Source organism: Mobula hypostoma, chromosome 11 (genome assembly GCF_963921235.1).
Source record: "Mobula hypostoma chromosome 11, sMobHyp1.1, whole genome shotgun sequence".
Taxonomy (NCBI): Eukaryota; Metazoa; Chordata; class Chondrichthyes; order Myliobatiformes; family Myliobatidae; genus Mobula; species Mobula hypostoma.
In genome coordinates, this window is record NC_086107.1 from 24,170,066 (window position 1) to 24,192,890 (window position 22,825).

At 39.2% G+C, this 22,825-nt stretch overlaps 1 long non-coding RNA gene across 1 annotated transcript in view; it reads right to left on the reverse strand.

The window, feature by feature from the left end:
* The window catches only part of LOC134354243 (uncharacterized), a 106,253-nt gene extending 84,212 nt beyond the window's left edge, over positions 1 to 22,041 (reverse strand). The window contains exons 1-3 of the long non-coding RNA XR_010019743.1: positions 21,918 to 22,041; positions 18,482 to 18,596; positions 11,525 to 11,657 (exon numbers count right to left, since the gene is read on the reverse strand). This is a non-coding gene — a long non-coding RNA (uncharacterized LOC134354243). The remainder of the gene's footprint in view (positions 1 to 11,524; positions 11,658 to 18,481; positions 18,597 to 21,917) is intronic.
* Between the last annotated feature and the right edge of the window lie 784 nt (positions 22,042 to 22,825).

The window sequence follows — 22,825 nt, forward strand, 5'->3', positions numbered from 1 at the left end:
AGGCAGTGAGTGAAAATAAAGAGGTCCTTTTCTGACTGGCTGCCAGTGGTGTTCCTCAGGGGTCAGTACTGGGACCGCTACTTTTCACATTGTTGTCAATGATTTAGATAGTGGAATTAATGGCTTTGTTGCGAAGTTTACGGATGATACAAAGACAGGTAGAAGGGTAGGTAGTGCTGAGGAAGCAATGCAATTGCAGCAGGACATAGAAAAATTGAATGGATAGACAAAAATGTGGCAGACGGAATAGAATGCTTGGAAATTTAACATAATTCATTTTGGTAAAAGAAACAATAATGCAGACTATTATCTAAATGGGGAGAAAATTCAAACATCAGAGGGGCAAAAGGACTTGGGAGTCCTTGTGCAAGATCCAGAAGGTTAATTCACATGTTGAGTCTGTTGTAAAGAAGGCAAATGCAATGTTGGCATTTACTTCAAGGAGAATAGAATATAGAAGCATAAAAACATAGAAAACCTACAGGACAACACAGGCCCTTCGGCCCACAAAGCTGTGCCAAATATGTATTTACTTTAGAAATTACCTAGGGTTACCCATAGCCCTCTATTTTTCTAAGCTCCATGTACAAATCCAGGAGTCTCTTAAAAGAGCTTGTTGTATCTGCCTCCACCACTGTCACCGGCAGCCCATTCCACACACTCACCACTCTCTGCGTAAAAAACTTACCTCTGACATCTCCTCTGTACCTACTTCCAAGCACCTTAAAACTGTGCCCTCTCATGTTAGCCATTTCAGCCCTGGGAAAAAGCCTCTGACTATCGACATGATCAATGTCTCTAATCACATTATACTCCTCTATCAGGTCACCTCTCATCCTCGTCGCTCTAAGGAGAAAAGGCCAAGTTCATTCAAACTAAAAAAATATATAAAAACAAGGAGATAATGCTGATGCTTTATAAGACACTAGTCAGGCGGCACATGGAGTATTGTCAACAGTTTTGGGCCCTTTATCTCAGAAAGGATGTGTTGTCATTGGAGAGAGCCCAGAGGAGGTTCACGAAGATGATTCCGGGAACGAAGAGGTTAATACATGAGGAGCGTTTGGCAGCTTTGAGCCTGTACTCACTGGAATTAAAAAGAATGCATGGGGATCACATTGAAACCTACTGAATGCTGAAAGGACTAGATAGTGTGGATGTCGAGAGGATGTTTCCTCTGCTGGGAGTATCCAGAACTAGAGTGCACAGCCTCAAGATAGAGGGGTGCCCTTTTACAGCAGAAGTAAGGAAGATTTCTTTTTAAGCCAAAGAGTGGAGAATCTGTAGAATGCTCTGCACAGACTGCAGCGGAGGCCAAGTCTGTGGGTATATGCAAAGCGGAAGTTGATAGATTCCTGATTGGTCGGGGTATCGAGGGTAATGGTGAGGGGGCAGGTGTATGGGGTTGAACAAGAGCCTGGATTAGCCATGATGAAATGATGGACTGGACCTGATGGGCTGAATGGCCTAATTCTTCTATGTCTTATGGTCTATTACAGGGAGTGCAGAAGTCTATTGACATGCATCAAAGTCCAACAAATTGCAACATAATATCATACAGATAAGACTTATATTAGCAGAGGGGAGAGTCATGACCTGCTGAATATAGCAAAAGTCCCAACAATTTTTCTACTTCCTTGTAATGGTACAGGAAGACCAAATATAATCGGTCACACAAGTCCCACCCTGCTAATGATAGTTAAATGTGGTCCAAGTTTTGGGGATTGTGTGATACTTCTTCCTTATACCCTGGTGTGAATCAGATGAGTAGATCTGCCCTGATGAAAGGTCTCCTTTCAAAATGTAGATTGTTTATTCCCCTCCATAGATGCTTTATCCAGCATTTTGTATGTATGTTGCTCTGGTTTTGCTGCATCTGGTATTTCTGGTATTTGTAAGTAGGATGCCATGCACAATTCTGATTTGATGGAGACAGACGTGAGAAGCATAGAGGGAACATCTGGAGAAACTTCTGAAATGCCCAGTTTGCTGCCACTGCTACTGTGCGATCAAGGATCTCCGGAGGGAAGGCCCCAAAATCCTCGGTTTTGCCTGCTGCTGGCAGCCGGAGCTAGGGTCGAAGCACTCAGCAGTGATGGTGCTCGGTGCTCGGTGCTCGGTGTCGGAGGGCCGATTGGAGGCTCGAAGTTTTCGGACAACTCAGAGTTGGACTGTGGTCGGGCATGGCAGGGAGAGTATTCTTCCTTCTCCCATCTGCATGAGATGTGGAACTTTCGAACTTTTTTTGCCATGCCCATGGCCTGTTCTTCATTAAGTTATGGTATTGCTTGCATTGTTGTAACTATATGTTATAATTATAAGGTTTTTGTCAGTTTTTCAGTCTTGGTCTGTCCTGTGTTTCTGTGATATCACACCGGAGGAATATTGTATCATTTCTTAATGCATGCATTACTAAATGACAATAAAAGAGGACTGCGTGTCCTCACAATCTAATCTGCAGAATCTACTGTGTTAATACAAAATTTAAGAGACCTTGTGAAAATATTCTGCACCTTGAATTTCTTCCTGCCATTTTTTCCTACATTTCCACCATCATTCAACTCATCCAGTGGGAAAACTGAGCTCTTTATGTCTACAGGCAAATTTCTCTTGGTTTATGAATTAGTCATTAATTAGCAGAAGCATTCGGGCTGGTGTATTTGAACACTTTTCACCTCCCTACACCATTCATGCCCCATGTCACCTCTCCATCTAAACAAGTATCTTTTGTTTCAGTAAACTTTATTAAAAGACGCAAATGTAATTACAACATCAATCCCAAATGAAGAGTTTGATATTAAAGGTAATGAATTTACATGTTGTGTCTTTACAGCATTTGATTAGAAGATAAGATTTCTTTGAAATTAGATCTATGACCAGCTGTTCATCATGCATGAGTGCACATCAAGTCTTAGGTCACACTAGTAATTACTTCAAAGGTGGAAATATTCATTTATTATCGAAGTATGAATGCAGTAGACAACTCTGAGATTCATCTTCTCCCGATAGCCATGAAGCAAAGGAAAACCATGGGAGTCGTTCAAAGAAAAACATCAAACCTACTCCCCCACACAAAAAAATGGCAACATGATTGTCAACCCCCCCAAAAAAACCCTCCCCTTCACAAAGTGCAACAAGAACATTGACCCCCAAATCTCCTCCCCTGAACAAGAAAAAACTAACAAACGGCAACCAGAACATCAACCCCAAACCCTCACCTCTCGCACATAAAAACAATGAGAAAGAATGGGCGAAAACACAGAAAAAAATTATAAGACTGTAAAAGGCCACAGTCCATAAATGCAACAGGCCAATCCATCCAGGCGAGATCATGTTTGACAAGAAACTGACTCAGGCATTTCCATGTGTAATTCAGCCTAATGCTGCAGATGTTTCTTCAGAGTCATTCACATATCCCATAAGCTAACAAGACGCACTCCATACATTTTCTCTATTATAAACATTAATTGGAGTTTCCAGATGCTTCTTATGACTTTCATTAGAGATTCACAATAGAGATCAGTAGGAGATCACTCCCTGAGTCGGAAAATGAGATATCAATTAAAGGGTCTGCAGTCTAACACTGTTGTCTGGCCCACAGCATCTGTCAGCCTCAGCTCAGTTTTTAATGTCAAAAATATTTTACATTTTATCATTGTTGATTCAGCATTGACTGCAGTCTCTTTACATGATGCATATCAAAGCTGCATGCTGCAAACTCAATCCCACTGATTATCCCAGAAAAGAAAGTGGCCACTTCTGGGAGAAGATGAACAAACAGATGACTGCACACATATATGTAAGGACACCATCCCCTCAGTAGTAGTGTTTGATTCAGCTGATCTGTGTTTGCTATGAGGAGACCACTCAGATCTGAGAAATCTTCCATTGATCAGACCGGCAAAGGCAAGGCATTTCAGAGCTGTTAATATACCTCATGGAGGATCACCCAGCTCCTGTTTTAGCACATCAAATCACTGATACACAATTCTCTTATCAGGCATATGCAGTAAGTATAGCACACGTTCGCTAAGAGAACTTTGATTTTAAATTATATATATATACAGTGGCACAGTGGCATGCAAAAGTTTGGGCACCCCGGGTCAAAATTTCTGTTACTGTGAATAGCTAAGTGAGTAAAAGATGAACTGATTTCCAAAAGGCATAAAGTTAAAGACACACATTTCTTTAATATTTTAAACATGAAAACCTTTTTATTTCCATTTTTTACAGTTTCAAAATAACAAAAAAGGAAAAGGGCCCAAAGCAAAAGTTTGGGCACCCTGCACGGCAGTACTTAGTAACACCCTCTTTGGCAGTATCACAGCTTGTAAACACTTTTTGTAGCCAGCTAAGAGTCTTTCAATTCTTGTTCGGGGGATTTTCACGATCCCCATCATCGAGAATCTGTGGATAGTACTCAAAACAGCAGTGCATGCAAGACGGCCCAAGAATCTCACAGAACTAGAAGCCTTTTGCAAGGAAGAATGGGCGAAAATCTCCCAAACAAAAATTGAAAGGCTCTTTGCTGGCTACAAGAAGCGTTTACAAGCTGTGATACTTGTCAAAGTGGGTGTTACTAAGTACTGCCATGCAGGGTGCCCAAATTTTGCTTCGGGCCCTTTTCCTTTTTTGTTATTTTGAAACTGTAAAAGATGGAAATAAAAAGGTTTTCATGCTTAAAATATTAACCATCTTTAACGTTATGCCTTTTGAAAATCAGTTCATCTTTTACTCACTTAGCTATTCACAGCAACAGCAATTTTGACCAGGGGTGCCCAAAATTTTGCATGCCACTGTATATATATCTCATTGATAAAGTATTTATATGTAACACATATGGGAGGCAGGGTGGAGTTACATCCCCACCAAAAGCTGGGTAAGGCACTTCCTTCCCCCACCAGCCTGCATGTCACCCTCGAGCAAAGTGTAGCACCACATTCAGATTCTTTTAGATGGAGAAGAGTGAATAATACTTAATAATCTTCAAATATTAAAATGTGAATATCTAATTTTAATAAATCCAGTTTGGTCATTGGAAGAAACAGTAGGTAAAATATTCTCAAGTCTATTAGCCAAAATCTTATAGAGAGAATTTTAAAATCCACATTCAATAGAGAAATTGGTCTATAAGAGGAGCATTCAGATAAATCTTTATCTTTTTTAGGAATTAAAGAGATTGAAGCTTCATAGAAAGTTTTCAGGAGAGTCCCAGAGGATATAGAGTCAGTGAAAATTTGACATAAGTGAGGTATAAGTATATCAGTAAAAGTCTTATAAAATTCCACTGTGTATCCATCTGGTCCTGGAGCCTAAGCTGATTGGAGAGAGGATCTAGCCCCAGCTATTTCCTCTTGTTTAATAAGTGCAACTAATGTATTCATATCCTGAATAGAGATTTTAGGTATATTCACTTTTTGCAGAAAACTATTCATAAAGGTAATATTATCTGAAAATTCAGACTGATAAAGATTAGAAACATAGAAACATAGAAACATAGAAAATAGGTGCAGGAGTAGGCCATTCGGCCCTTCGAGCCTGCACCGCCATTTATTATGATCATGGCTGATCATCCAACTCAGAACCCAGCCTTCCCTCCATACCCCCTGACCCCTGTAGCCACAAGGGCCATATCTAACTTCCTTTTAAACATAGCTAATGAACTGGCCTCAACAGTTTGCTGTTTGAGTAGAAATCCATAAATGTCTTAGTAATTTCATAAGGATCTACCATTGCAGTTCTATTAGGTCTTCTTATTTTCGTGATCTGTCTCCTAGCCATACTTGCTTTTAATTGACCAGCTAATAATTTGCCTGATTTGTCTCCATGTATATAAAGTTGGCTTTTGGATTTAAAAAGTTGCTGTTCAATGTCTTGTTTAAGTTTAGAGAAAATAAGAAGTCAGACATTTGATACATCCTTTAAATTTGAGCAAATATGGTGACCTTTTATCCAATATTTTCATTTAATTTGATTTATTACTCTTTCAATCCTTTTTTTTTCGAAGTTCTAGATTTGATCAGAAAGTCTTTCTTCTTTTCTTTTTTGGTCGTATCCTCAAAATGGACTGCCCAGTCGCTTTTTTTTTGTGTTGTTTTGTTTTTATAGTGTAGTTTTTTTTGCTTTTCATTTAAAACCCAATGTTTTTCCCTTTCTCTTCATAAACTGGTAAGAGGAGAATTGTTATTTTCATTTTTTTATTATATAGTTTATACTAGTTTAACAATATCTATGATTTTGACAATGTCTATCTTAATCTTGGTTTATATTGTTACTGATATATATATATTTGAACTAATTCTCCTCTTGATTGTATTTATGCTTTTTTAAAATCAATAAAAAGATTAATAAAGGTGTAGCACCTGCCTAGCCACCTCCACCCACCCCCAATTAGGGTCACATGAAGCCATGAGAGCAGGTGGTGGATGGTTGTATGAGCAGCTGCTTCATATCACAAGTCCTGGTTTTGCAAGCACTGACACCAGCTAAACCATTTCTGAAGAGTATTGATAATGACTGGGGTTATCCGTCTTGTAAAGGTACTGCCCGGAAGAACACAATGGCAAACTACTTTGGTAGAAAATTTTGCCAAAAACAATCGTGGTCATAGACTACGGTCATACACATCATATGACACAACACATAATGATGATGATGCTGTAACATTTGCAAAAAAACCTTCAAACCTCATCCAAATTAAAGAATGGCGACATTCAGCCGAACTCATTGATTAGAGATTACATGTAGCGTATATGCAAAACCTTCAAAGTTGGTGCTAGTATTTTCTTGGGACACAGAGCCGTAACTTATCAGGAAGGTTCAAGATAACTGGTCTGCCAGGCAGAGAAGTGGCAAATGCAATTCGATCCGAAGTACTTGAGGGAATGCACTTGGAGGTCAAGTCAGGTACAACAAATGGGAAGATATTGAGAAGTACAGAGAAATAGAGTAACCACAGATCACACAGACATACTTCCCTCAAGGTTGTAACTTTTACTAATCTTGGCAGAATATGTGATCAAGCAGATTTTGAGGATAAAAGTCAGAAGTCTGCAACCAGTCCTATTCACCATAGGAGGGAAAATATGATTGCTCTAGAGCAGGGGATCCCAACTTTTTTATGCCTTAGAACCTTACCATTAACCCATTAACCAAGGGGTCCGTGAACCTCAGTTGGGAACCCCTGCTCTAGAGAGAGTAACAAGGGGATCTATGAGGACAGAGAATTTTAACTAGTGTGAAAGATTAGTAACGATGGGAGAAAACATTCAGTTGGGACTAAAAGGGACCTAGTAAGTAAGGACTGATGCCTCTTAGCAGAGATGTCGACAGATGTGGAATCAAGATTAGAGGCAAGCTGATGTGAACTATTTGGATCCAGGGGAACTCAGTATCTGAAAGAAAATCTGAGGCCACTGCAGAAGTTCCCAGGTGCATACTTGAAACATGGTGATCTTAGTTTCTGGGACACGGTTCCTTTAAGAATATGCGGTTATTTTATTAATAATACCTTCCTCTAGCTGGAAAAAATAGCTTTACATGAAGAGAAGTACATCTTAAAGCTGCTGCACTGGGACTGTTTTCATTTGAGGTTTGGGGTAACAAAACAAAACAAAACATTAAGAGAGTATCATGACAAAAAGCAGGAAAGTGGGATTAGGAAATAGCTTCCACATCTGGCATGACTTTCTCATGTGTCATAAATTCCAATGCTTCATGTAGAAACAGTACTTACAACTGAACGTTGGTTCACAGGATAAAGAAGAAGGGATTGAATAATAAAATAAAAGTAGGTTTCAGTATAGATTTTGACTGCAGAACAGGGGAACACCACTGAGAAATCCTGAAGAAGATTAATCCTATGCAGATGCCTTTGAAAGACTTCGAATATATTCCTATGCAAGATCTAGAATAACTTAATATCATTGAAGGTGATAAGGCAAGTAATAGATAATACAAACCTCCAAGGAATCCTAAGAGAGAATTTAAAAAGAGCACAGTGAATTCAGCCTCACTGAAAAGTAGCTTTGACTGTAAACTGATTCATCACCTGGAGATTTATTTTTGGAGATAAGAAAGACATCCACATTGTCTTATTTTTATTTAGTCCCCTCTCTGAAGAAGCTGAGCAAACAGAGTGCTCATGATAAAACAAATAATACATAGTGTCTTCGAGAGATGCAGCACAGAAACAGGCCTTATGGCCCACTGAGTCATCTAACCACTTACACATATCCTATATTAATTCCACTTATTATTCCCCCATATGCTCATCAATTTTCTCCGGATTCTTTGACTCATCTACGCACTAGAGGGAAATCACAGTGGCCAATTAACCCACTAATCATCTATACTTTTGGGATGTGGGTTGAAACTGATGTTTTTGAAACTGGAGCATCCAGAAGAAACCGACATGGTCACAGGAAGAACATTCAAATTCCACACCAAAGGTCATGATGGAACCTGGTCTCTGGAATTATGAGGTAACATCAATATCACAAAATGGATTTAACTGACTGTTTCTATTTGAGATTTTATCTGAAGTAATCTAGTTTTACAGTGCCTATAAAAGTATTCAACTGCTCCCCCCCACCACCACTAGAAGTTTTCATGTTTTATTGTTTTACAACATTGAATCTCAGTGGATTTAATTTGGCTTTTTTGACATGATCAACAGACAAAGACAATTATTTTCCGTTTTATATTTGTAATTATTTTAGATAACTTTGTAGAGATCTGTTTATACTTTGACATCAAAGAGTCTTTTTCTGCTGATCAGTGTCAAGAAAGCCAAATTAAATCCGAAATACAAAGGGAAACAAGGAATGATCTGACATTGCCAAAAGTCTAAGAAATCACCATGCAAGGATGGCCAGCTTGTGGTAACCCTATGTTTCCAGAGTTCTCAGCGAGACAAGACCAACTGTCAGTACGTCAAAGAACGCTGATGTGTGGCTCTTATGGTGTGATTCCCTCTACACTGTGCACCAGAGTGTTAGAAACTCTGCATGAAGGACACCAGGGTACGGTGGATATGAAGAGTCTTGACCAGAGCTACTTGTGGTGGCCAGGAATAGATAAACAGATTGAAGACTTGGCCAAAAGCTGTTTGGATGCCAAAAAGTTCAAAATATGCCGCCATGGGCACCATTACACCCTTCGGAGTGGCCGTCTTCAGCATGGCAAAGAGTACATATTGACTTTGCTGCGCCATTCATGGACTCCATGTTCCTGATATCTGTGGAAGCTCAGCTGATGTGGCCGGGGGTTATACCAATGGAATCAACCACCTCAGCAAATACTGTCTCCATTCTGAGGACTACCTACACCAGAAATGCCTTACCAGAATAAATTGCGAGTGACAATGGACCACAATACACGTCAGAATAATTCCGACTGTTTATGAAGAAAAATTACATCAGACATTTCAAGTCAGGTACTCGTCACCCAGCAATGAATGGGTTAGCTGAAAGGTTTATCCAAATCTTCAAAAAGTCCATTAAAGCTAAGGACAAGGAGAAGATATTTCTACAGCACAAGGTGGACAGCTTCCTTTTTGTGTATCTGGACTCTGCTCATGTGACGAGAAATCAAACACCTACAATGCTGTTCACGAGCAGGTATCTGAAATCTCACATAGACCTCTTGAAACCAGGGAAACGCAGAATAAACAATTCAGCCAGTTACCAAGTAAAACACCAAGGAGCTCTGAGATTGGGCAGGAAATCCTAGTGCATGAGGGCACAGCCTCAGGATAGAAGGGCCTCCATTTAAAACAAAGATGCAGAGAAATTTCTTTAGACAGAGGGTGGTGAATCTGTGGAATTTGTTACCACAGGCAGCTATGCAGTCCAAGTCATTGGGTGTATTTAAGGCAGAGATTGGTAGCTTCATGATTGGACATGACATCAAAGGTTACGGGGAGAGGGTCAGGGAATAGAGTTGAGGAGGGGAATAAGGATCAGCCATGATTGAATAGCAGAGTAGACTTAATAGGCCAAAAGGCCTAATTCTGCTCCAATACCTTATAGTCTTATGATTACCGAGAAGACAAGAGGACGTCTAGCAGGATAGCTACAAGAACTGGACCACTGAGGTACATAGTGGGTGTTGGAGATCAGACATGGAGACATCATGTGGATCAGATACTGGAAGCTCAATGGAAGGACATAGAGACATAGAGACTAAGACACCGAGAACGTTGTCTTAGACAAGACACCTACCAAACCTGATGCCTCTCCGCAGGTCCAGAGGCGTGACGAGAATGTTATCATTAACAAGACACCTGCCTAATCTGATGCCATTCCACAAGTCCAGAGGCACTATCCTGAAAGAAACAGAGCGACGCCCAAAATACTTAGAGCTGTGAAGTTAGTGATAGACTGTTATTGTGAATGCATGTTTATTATGAATATGGGTTGTGAAAGGGAAATTGAATGTCTTGTACATATACCATTTTATGTTGCATTACTCTAAAGGGGGAGGAAGTGTAATGTATGGATCTATTTATTTTAAAGCAATGACCACCCACCTCCATTAGCACAATGTATTGATCTGCTGTCTATACATTTGCAATCCTCTCTCTCTCTGTCTTGCTGCAATGTCAATATACCAGTTAAAGCTATCTCCTGTGTCCGTGTTTTTATTTTGTATATAGTTGTACACATACATAACAGATGCCATTAAATTAGTTTTATTTAAAGTGCAAATTAAGTGTATGGTAGGGAAATTAATAGAGAGACTTTTATTAACAACATCTGGAAAAGCATAGACTTATTAGGGGATAGTCAGCATGACTTTGTGCAGGGGGAGATTATGCCTTATAAACTTGATTGAGTTTTTCGAGGCAGTAAAAAATGATTTTGAAAGTAGGGCAGTAGATGTGCCCTACGAAGACTTCATTAAAGTATTCAACAAGTTTTGTCATGGTAGGATGAATCCAAAAGACGAAGGCACATTGGACACATAGTCTCTTAATAGACTGGATTCAAAACTGGCTAGGCCTTAGTAGATAGAAGATAGTGGCAAGGAGTATTAATGTGACTGGCGGTCTGTGACCGGTGTTTCTCCACAGAGGTCACTCCTTGGGCCTCTGTTGCTTGTTTATGTAGAAATGATTTAGATGAAAATGTACAGTAAGTGGCCTGATAAGTTTTCAGACAGCAGAAAAATTGGCCAAGTTCTGGTTGATAAGGAAGGTTGTCAAATGACTCACCAGGATGTAGACGGGTTGAAAGTGTGGGTGGACAATGGCAGGTAGAGTTTAATTCAGACAAGTGTAAGGTGTTGCAATTTGGAAGGTCAAACATAAGAGGAAATATACAGTAAACGGCATAACCCTTGGGTGCATTGGTATACCAAGGGATCTTGGGATGTTCTTTGTTCTTTGCTCCTGAAAGCTACAAGTGGATTGGGTAGTAAAGAAAGCATACTGCATAATTCCTTCATCTTCAGCCCTTTTACCTTTCATACCCACCTGGCTTCACCTATCACCTTCTAACTATCCTTCTTCCCCTCTACCCACCTTTTTATTCTGGTGTCTTCCTCCTTCGTCCTGAAGAAGAGATTCGGCTCAAAACGTTGACTGCTTGTCCATCTCCATGAATGGTGCCTGACCTGCTGAGTTCCTCCAGCATTTGCCTTCATCAATCCAGGCACTGAGTATAAAAGAAGGGAAGTCATGTTACAAATGTATAAAACTTTTGTTAAGCCATTAAGCCACTTTTGGAGTACTGTGTGCAAATCTCCATAATACAGAAAAAATTTGCAGGCATCTTGAAAAAGGTGCAGAAGAGATTCATCATGAATGTTGCATGGGCTAAAGAGTGTTGGGTACAAGGAGATTTGAATAAATTTAGATTTTTGCCTCTGGAACGTCAGAGGCTGAGGTGGCCTGATGGAGGTATATAAAATTATGCGAGGCACAGGTAGGGTGGATAGAGTGTTTTAGCAAGTGTGTAAATACCAAATACCAGAGGCCATACCTTCCAGGTGAGAGGGGAAATGTTTACAGGATATTTACCAGTAAGTTTTTAATACAAGAGTGGTAGATGCTGAGAAAACAGTTGCAGAGGAGATGGTGTAAGCAAGTGAACAGCCATGGAATGCATGTATATAGAACATTTAAATAACCTTATGGTTGGCTTGGACATTGTAGGACAAAGGACCTGTTTCTGATCTATACTGCTCCATATTCTCTGTCACATAATTCAATAAATACTCGAATGACATCATATTATGCACACTGCAATATAAACAAAAATGTATGAAGCTTTCATTCACAGACCATGTGAAAATATACATAATATTGCTTCTCAAACTTTCTGGACTAAGAACAAATGGGACTTCTAATACAAACATGTGCTAGGGACCAAGAAGTAATTCTTGATTTGAATCGATCAGCAACCACAAAAATAACACGCAAAGCTAGTCCCTTAACTCAAACCTACATTGTTCAAAACAATTTTACTTCATTTTTTTTTAAATAGTTGCTTGCCTGCCTCCTTTTTTTCTGATTATTCCTTTTCCCTGCCCCTCCCCAAGCCATTTGCTTTCTCTCACAAAAAGGCAAAAATGTAAGGAAAACAAAATTCCTGTTTTGTTTTTATTATTTATTTTAGGGGCACGGCACAGTAACAGGACCTTCTCACCCAAGAGCCCATACCACCCAATTACACGTTTTTGGAAGGTGGGAAGCACCCAGAGGAAACTCCCGCAGTCACCGAGAGAACGTACCAACTCCTCACACTCAGCGGCAGAAAGTGAACCCAGGTTGCTGGTGCTGTAGTAGCATTATGCTATCGTGCTGCTCCTTGCTTGGGTGCCTTTTCAATCCATGCCAACAGATTTCAACGTTCTTTCTAACCCCACACAAATCCTGCTCTCTCAACCCGGAATCTCTAGATACCCTCTTCAAATCAGTCTCATATCAACATTCTTCACATTTGGAGAAGGAATACTTTATTCATTAACACCTCAAGCAGGAGTATGTGCACCCAACAGCTCCATCCCCACAATGAATATGTGCATAGGAATTTAAGTGTACATGTGCTGTATGTCCACGTTTTAACATTTTCCTCCAAAAGCAGACACACTGAATTCCCACAAATAGTCATAGTCATAGTCATACTTTATTGATCCTGAGGGAAATTGGTTTTTGTTACAGTTGCACCATAAATAATTAAATAGTAATAAAACAATTAAATAGTAATATGTAAATTATGCCAGGAAATAAGTCCAGGACTAGCCTATTGGCTCAGGGTGTCTGACCCTCCGAGGGAGGAGTTGTAAAGTTTGATGGCCACAGGCAGGAATGACTTCCTATGACGCCCAGTGTTGCATCTCGGTGGAATGCCCCTAGCCTTAAGCAGGACATTACATTATTGCATCTTCCATTAATCTTAGCTTAATAGTATTTCATTTCTTGTCAAATATAATCACAGATTCTCTTAGAATGAATGTTCAAGATTTTTTATTGTCATTCATGAGTACATGAGTGTAAAGGAGAATGAAATGATTGTTACGCTGGATCTGAAGCCACATATAAAAAATAAGCATAAAGAACACAATAAAGATAAAAGCAACGCTATAAAACACAATATGAAAGTAACTGTTACATTCAGAAACAGATTGTATGTGTATAAAGAGATGCTAGGTGTTGCACATGTCAAGGCGGTGGGTGGGTTAATGGGTGGAGGTGTTGATCAACCTGATGACTTGGGGGAAGTAATTGTCTTACCTTTCACTGCGATTACTTTACCAAGTTCTTTGTTATTAAAAATAACTTGCACCCTTGCCTCTTTCTTCTTTCATTAAATTGAAATTTGAATTCATTGGCAATATTTCCACGCTCTATAAGGCAATATCTGAAAACTACTATTTATACCCAGCTCTATCAGTGATACTTTTGCATCAACCATTATAAATACTAACAGGTGCTCCTCAGGCCTGCCATGCTGATGCCTCTGCCCTAACAGGCAATCTAACAGCTCAGATTATTCTTCATTGCAGAACTTTTCAAATATACAAAATCCTTGGCAAACTAACAACCACCTTGTTCTATATCTACAAATATTTGTAGAAGAATGAAGTGACTCAATCCACTCAAAATTAAAATATTTCAAACAATATGTGCAAGTTATTTCACAGACTGGTTGCCTCTTGGAGCAAAATTCAAAATAATAATTATATTGTGGAAATGCCAAAGGATGTATTTTTGTATTTTCTTAAATTTTACATGAACAAATTAAAAAAAAAACATTTTAATCTCATTCTCTTATCCCTTATATTTCCCACTACGTATTAAGAATACATAAGATAATAATGATTCAGGTAAACTCTTTTTGAACAAAGCTCTCAGTAATTCCACTTTTAATGTAGTTTTGAAGTGGAATCAGAGGTGAAGAAACCAGATAGAGCTGATGTATACTACTGGTAACGAAATGACCAATGCAATCAATACATTTGGGTTAAATCAGCAAAGGTAGTGATGTGAATAAACCAGAAACAAAGTGAAGTTACTGTTAATCCAAAATATAATGAAGGAAAAAGACCAGATGTATTATTTGAAGGAAGCAGTTAGGTTTTTGTTAATTTGACTTCTCTTAATTTAATTCAGATGCATAGAAAATGTGATCATAATTGAATGGTATGATAGGCTGGAAAGACTGTGGGGCTACCCCCGTCTCTGTACACCTCCATTTCCACGAGCTAAATACTCAGATGACTGACAGAAAGAAGAATTATAATATTTAAAATATTCAGTTAATTAAGAAAATGAGGCAATGAACAGTAATAAAATCTTTAAATTGAAGGTATTTAGTACTAAAAATGTTCAAAATGTACCAATAAAGACACACAATAAAATTGCTGATTGATGGAACTACAAAAGGAAAAATAATGAGAATGAGAATAAGAATTAAGAATGAAATGTGAAAGGTGATTTCTGGGCTTTGATCAAATTTGCCCTAATATCTGTATTACTACAAAAACCATTAAGCCAACCAATCTGCCTGCTCTTCCATCATTTCAAATCCATGAATGTCTGCAGTCACTATGAACTTGTTAGCAAATCATCTAAAGATAAGCATTCACCTCTTGGAAGGTTCATAAAACATGAGCAAGTTATTTCAATGAATTTACGGCATTTGTAAGTTAAAACTGGTTCTCACTTGTTCTTAGTATGCATATTCGTTCATAAGATTCAGTTCCACTGAATCAAATTATACATTGCAAAGAGTTCAGAAGGAACAAAAATTGTTGTTGTTTTTAATACTTTAAGTTAGGAAGAAAGATTTGTGGTGGTGATTTCTTTTTGTGGAAGAGGAGAACAGCTGGCAAGGCATGTGGCCAGGACTTTAAAATGTCAAGAGGCATTAGGGGTAAGCCTGTTATTCATCACGAGTGTAAGGAGTTAGAAATCATAAGCACAAACATGAAGAAAACGTCTTACAAAGCCCAAAAAAATTAGCTATGGAGATGGACCAATAAAATGCTAATTAATTACTTTCTAAGAAAAAAGTTGCTCAAGTATCTGTTTGGGGATTATGAAGAAAATATATGATGAATATTCAATGGAATGCAATTCTTTCTATGTTATTGTGGCCAAGAAAATAGCATGTGGAAAGTAATTATGGTAACTGAATAATACAAGTTTAAGTATTGGCAGATATCGTGGTCTTTTCGGTTTCTACTGATCCTGACAACTGTTATTGCCTCACTAAGTGAAAAGCACCAGATATCAGATGCATTCATAATAAGAATCAAAGTCAGATCCTGAGGGTCCAAGTTTAGTATCTGCAAGTGCCAGCTCCAGCAAAGTTCATGGAAACTATTATAAAACAGAAACTTTCATATCATCTTGATTTCTGCTCAAATGCCATTTTGGCTTCAGATCAAACTGACGATTTCGTGATTTCCTGAATTTCATAGCCAGTATTAGAATGTCTCTCTTGATATCTTTCGGGTAGTTGAAGGAAAAAGTAAGTTCAGGATATACAATGTTAATGGCATGTTTGTCTTTGATAAAGTTAGTGGAAACAACTGAGGTGAACATGTGACTGCCTCAGAGGTTCCAAACCACTCACAATGAACAGCACGTTTCATCTTGCACTAACACCTTCCAAAAGTTTTATCCAGACCTGGGCACTAGTCTTCCTGAATGAACCAATGCAAAGACATAAAGAAAATTGATGACACTAATCTTAAAAGAATAACACATTCCAAGTCTGAGGAAAACAAACAGCAGCCAAACTATTGTAGAACCAATTGATGTTTGGGCAAGTGGCCACACATTAGTTGTAAAAATTGAATACAAGATATTTAATGTATATAACACAGCGCATAATTAAAAAAAATAAAGAAGTACATTTGAAATGCAAATCAAATAACTGCAGATACTGAAAATCTGAAATAAAACAGGACTTGCTGAAAACGCCCAGCTAGTAGTCAGCATCTATGGTGAAGAGAAATATGATGAAGGGTCTCCAGCATGAAACATTAACTCCATTTCTCTTTCCACAGATTCTGCCTCATCAAAAAAGTCAATGAGCATAAGACATGGATGTTGTCTGTTTGAATTTCCGCAAGGCCTTCAACAAGATCCTTTTAGTAGTCCAATCCTGATGATTAAATCCCATGGAACCCAGGGAGAGTTAGTTAGGTGGATTCAAAATTGGCTTGGAGGTAGGAAACATAGAGTGGTGGTTGAAGGCTGTTTCTCAGAATGGTGGATGGTGACTAGTAGTGTGCCATGGGGCTTGGTGTTGGGACCCTGACTTTTGTTATTTATGACAATGATTTGGATGTGAATGCACAAGACTTAATCAATAACATGAAATTTGGAGGTATTGTTGATGGTGAAGATTATTGTCAAGTCCAAAAGGATCTTGATCAGTTAGGGAGGTGGATCAAAGAGTGGCAAATTGATTTCCGTACAGAAAAATGTGAGAAAGTCAAACCAAAATAGGACTTACACTATGAAGAATAGGGAATTCGGGTATGTCATGCAACAGAGGAACCTAGCAGTACAAGAGCATAGTTTGTTGAAGGCAGCATCACAAGGTGGTAAAAAAGGCTTTAGTACATTGGCCTTCGTCAGTCAGTTAGAACATTGGGAGTTGTGACATCATGCTGCTTCTGTTAAGTCGTTGGTGAGGCAGCTTTTGGAGTGCTGTGCATAGTTTTGATCACCCTGTTGGAGGAAAGATATGGTTAAAATGGAAAGAATGCAAAAAAGATTTACAAGGATATTGCCAGGAATGTATGACCTGAGATATAGGGAGGGGTTTTTATTCCTTGGAATGTGGTGAACGTGTTGATAACCTGATAGAAATGTTTAAAATTATGAAAGGCATAGATAAGGTGGACAGCAACAATCTTTTTCACAAGGTAAGGGAGTCCAAAGCTAGAAGACATAGACTTATAGCGAAAGGAGAAAGATTTAAACATGACTAAACATGTAATTTTTTCATACAGAGGATGGTGAATATGTGGAATGAGCTGCCAGTGGAAGAGATTGAGGTAGGTACAGTGGTATCATTTAAAAAAAACTTGGATAAGTACATGGAGGAATGGGGCTTAGAGGGATATTGGCTGAACGCAGGAATTGGTTCTAGCTGTGTGTGGTCAACATGATTCATTGGGCCAAAGGGCCTGTATCCATACTGAACTGCTCTATGACTATTGGCTGAGCCTTTCTAGCAGTTCCTGTTTTCATTGTCGATTGGAAATATATTCAGTGTTCTGATATGGAAAGCATAGTTACCATTCTGTACACAGTAAGCCCTGTTATGTAACATGATAATATTTTGGTCATATTCATTGAGGAGTCAATATTGTCCAGGACACTGGGGATAAACAGTCTGGTATACTTCAAAAACAAAAATGTTGGATCACTTACGCCCACCTGAAAGGGCAAGACTAGGCGTTGGTTAAACAATTCATCTAATAGAGATCTCCTGCAACAGTGGAGAACTCTCAAAGTCCAGACGTTTTCTATTCAAGTCTCTCAACAGAAAGACAGCATTCAACTGAGCTTAAACATAACCATCAATGGGCCATTTTCTGGTGGTTGATATCACAGTTATGTTTGGTTTTCATGTTAAAAAGGCATTCTTAGATTTTCCACAAATCAATCCCATATCAGTAGTAGAGGGTAACATAATTGAGGATCTTTACTCTCCCCACACCAACATTCCCCAGACACTCACTTTATAACGTTAAAAAAACTTAGACCAATTAACCACTCACCCAGCTGAGATGTTAACTGCAGAATGAATTGCACTCCTTCTAATCTATGTAGTTTAATAGACATCTAACAACACGTTTCACCAATGAAAGTCTCAGTAAGACTGAGAGGCTATGTTATGAAAGAATAACCTCAATTTTTTTTCAGTTTGTTTCCAAATGCCTAATGATCTATGAGTAGCTTCTGAGTCTTCTAAGCAGTTTTCTTTTTTTTTTCCATTTAAAATATACTCACAGTTCTGGTGGAGAAAGCATGGTAGCCAATCTGAGAAACAACCAACTCTGGTAGGTAACTTCAAGATGATAATGTTTTGGGTATATCCAACGGGGCATCAATATTTGCAAGGACCCTGGGGAAAGAAAGTCTGCTATTCTTCAAAACAAAAATGTAAAGTCATTTGCATCAAACTTACAGAACAGACTGAGCTTTGGTTTATATTAACCAATTTAGTCCACAGGCTATTTCTGTTATCATTCTATTCGTTGAAAGTTGTTAAGTGCACAAAATATTGAAATTTAGGACAACTAATATTTTCTGCAAAAAGCCTTTAAACTATCTGACTTCTGAAATTACATAACACAGCCACCGTTTCAAAGTAGGTTATTCCTTCTTGTGTTGATTTTGCCAGTCTAAACTGAAAGAGCAGGAGTGTGTACTTTCTAGTACATTCCAACAAGAAGGTTATTCTTTGTGGGTGTTAATAACATCTTCCTTCTTATTTAATGATTGGATCTATCAGGTAGTGGAGGCGGAAAGTGCAGAAAGGTTTGCTTTAGGAAGACAGATATCATGCATTCCGAATATATCTTATTTGAGGAATAAGTTAGCTGCGTCATTGATTTTATTAGTGTAATTTGGGGATGGGTTCATTTCATACTATTTATTGATAGCTTCTTGTTAAATAATTGAAGCATAGTATATACTGAATTCTGCTTCATTGATGCTTATGTGTTTGCCTGCATGTGCTTTAATCCAGAAAAACTTAACCTCTATAGGAATTACCGAACATCTGAAAACAATTTTAAGATTTGTCTTTATTCTAATGCCCAAGTTTCATTATGTTTCTGATGTGCTCTGGATGCCCCAAGGACTTGAAGAGAGCTAATAAGGTCCTAACCTGACATCTTTATTTCCATTCATAAATAAAATCCAAATATCCATGCATCTTAATATGGAAGAGATTGTTTGACCAAAGAAACATTTGTTCGCTTGGTAATCAGTACCAGGATGTTGCAGGATGTTGGAGCGACTACAGCTCATCATACATTCCCTCAGCTGAAAACAGATTTCTCTCAACAGTCTGGTCGTAGACAATGCTTCAATCACTGTGCATTTCTTATATAATGATATAAGTGATGTGAAGCAGAAGTGAGAGTGGGTCATAGGGCCCCTTGAGCATTCAGTCAAATTACGGAAATCAAAGCAACTTCAATGCTGAAAATCCAAGCTAAAAAACAATTAAATGCTGGAAGTGTTCAGCAGGTCAGGTTGCCTCTGTGGTACAGGAGTCAAAAACCCTTCATCCGAACACTGAGTCAGTGCCCATCTACATTCTCACACCATCCACAGATCTCTTGATGGTTATTCTATTAGTTTCAATAGTCAATACACTCAGTATTTGTTGACCTTTCTGATAGAGGATTCAAAAGCCTACAATATTTGTAGTCAGCAAAAATCTCCTCTCTCAGACCTGAATGAGTGATTGCGTATCTTGAGATTAACTCCCTAGTTTGAGAACATCTTGCCTGCATCTCAACATCTACATTCCAACTTCCACAATTTTGAGTGTCCCAAAAAAATCACTTCTCATTCTTCTAAGTATAGGTCAGTCGTTCTCAATTTCTCCTGAGGACTTCCCTACCCATACTCTAGGAGTCAATCCACTGGGGCAGCACGGTAGCATAGTGGTGGCACAATGCTTTACAGTACAGGTGATCTGCATTCAATTCCCGCTGCTGCCTGTAAGGAGTTTATATATTCTCCCCATGACCACACTGGTTTACTCCAGGAGCTCCATTTTCTTCCAACAGAGACCTACTGGTTAGTAAGTTAGTTGGTTATTCTAAATTGTCTTGTGATTAAGCCAGGGTTAAATCAGGGGATAGCTCGGCAGCACAGTTCAAAAGGCCAGAAGGGTCTATTCCATGCTGTACCTCAATAAATAATACAGAAGGCTTTCTTACTCTTGTTCTCCAATCCTCTTTCTATAAAGGCCAAAGCACTTTCTGTCTTTCTAAGTGGTTTCTTACTTTTTATGTCACATTAACAATCCCGTGCACCATCTCTATTCCTTCCCTCTGTATAAAAAAAAATGTTTGGTACCCTTTCTTGCAAATATGTATAACCTTACAATTCCTCACGTTATACTCCATCTATCACTTTCTTGCTCATTCACCCAACTCATTGTTAACCTTTTACAGAGGCTTGTCATAGCCTGTTATTTCACATAGCTTTACATTATTAGCAAATATAGATTTGTAACACTGTGTTATCTGTCAGTAACATAGACTGTAAATAGATAAAAGCACAATACTTATCCCTGTAACATCCCACTGATGTCAGCTAAGCAGAGAAAGACCCATTCCTTCCAACCCAGTTTTGTGCCCTTAACCAATCCTCTAGATAAACCAATATGTCATCCTTAATTCTGACTGCCTTCATTTTGTCAAATAATCTTTTAAATCATATCTTATCAAATGAATTTTGGAAATCCAGATTTAATTGGTCCCTATTGTTAGACAATGGTGGTTTTAACCAATCAGTTTTCCCTGTCTCCAAGCACTCATCTGAGCCATTGCTGCATTAAAAAGGAATGTATCTCCCATCCCAGCCACACCTTCCATTCAATCCACAGATCATTCTGGGGTTGCAACATTGCAGCAGCCTGGCACTAGTGGTTTCGTTCAAGACATTCCTCTCCTGCCTCCAGGATGTCAGTACTAATGGAAGAACTATATCTCAAAGTCCACAGGCCTCTTTTCCTTAGACTATCATTTGATTAGTGTGATTGGCCAGCTGCCAGAAGCATGCACACAGGTTAAACCTATGCCAAGGTGTTCAATAGGCAACAGTTTCATTTCCGTTCTAAGTCTTATATCATTACAGGCACTCTTAAGGTCCGCACAAGAGTGTCAGAAAATACATTTGTTGACACAATTACAGCTGACATCCCACTCAAGCACAGATAAGAGAGTTGTAATACCTGGAATCGTCTGCCCAAGAGAGTGATTGAAGTGGTGTTACTGTCAACATCTAAAAAGTATCTCAATGAACTCAAATTGCTCAGGCACAGAAGTCTACAGGCTACGTGTTAGGGGATGGAATTAGTGTGGATGGGTGTTCAATGCTCAGCGTGGATGTGGTGGACCAAATATCCTGTACCATGATGTAAGCCTCTATGACTCCTATAAGCAGAGTCCTGAAGGATCATTGGGGACCTGAGTCACCCCAACCACGAACTGTTCTAGCTGCTACCATCCAGGAAACAGTACCGCAGCATAAAAGCCAGGACCAACAGGCTCCAGGACAGCTTCTTCCACCAGGCCATCAGACTGATTAATTCATGCTGATACAATTGTATTTCTATGCTGTATTGACTGTCCTGTTGTACATACATTTAATTACAAATTACTATAGATTGCACATTGCATATATAGACAGTGTTACGTACCCCGTAACTGGGTTGCCAAACCAGCAGAAATGGATCACTCAGTTGGAGTCTGGAGTACTAGAACTAAGAAAGTTTTATTAAAGAAACAAGCAACACAGTAATCGAAAGGATAATAAATGCAACAGTTCAGCGATGCTAAACACACATGTGCACAGAATTAAGATAACAGCATCAATCAAGCTCTATCGTTGTCTAGGGGTAAATGACCAAATTTCAAAGTGACTCAAAGTTCAGTCCAGTTTAGTAGTTCAGTTCGCAGTAATCGTTGCCATGGCGATGGACAACGTGGGGAGAGAGAGAGAGAGAGAGAACAGGAACAACTGATCATTCAGACACGGCTTCATTCACAGACCGACGATATGGCTCACAAGCAGCTTTTTGGGCAGGTCCTTGGTGATGTCACCTGAGGGCACCGACTGTGACCCCTCCTCCAGATGCGGTCGATCCTCTGCAGTGAACCCGGCACCCAGGCAAGGGCGGACACACACCGGGTTCCCGCTGATCGTACCTTTCCACCCTGGCCGTTGTCTGATACTTCCCACCGACTCGTGAGAAGCGTACCGCTTCCAGGGTCTCGTTACCTCGGGTGGCGTGTGTGTCCTGCCTTAGCGAACCGGTCCCTTTTTATCCCCCTGCTGGGGCATCGCCTGTCCACCACTTCAAACAGTTCAGGGTTCAAAGGGGGAGCCGCTCCAGACAGCTCTCTCTCCCACGTCCCTTCATTACACATCTCCAGACGCTGCTCCATTGTTCCTTATCTCTCCTTCCCCTGAGGGCAGGTGGCAGACCACTTGCTGATGTCACTGATGCTAACCCAGGCCAGCAAACATCTTAATTTTATGTGAATTCTCGTCACAACAGAGACATAATGCGAAGGTATTTACTCTTTATGTATGTGAAGGATGTAA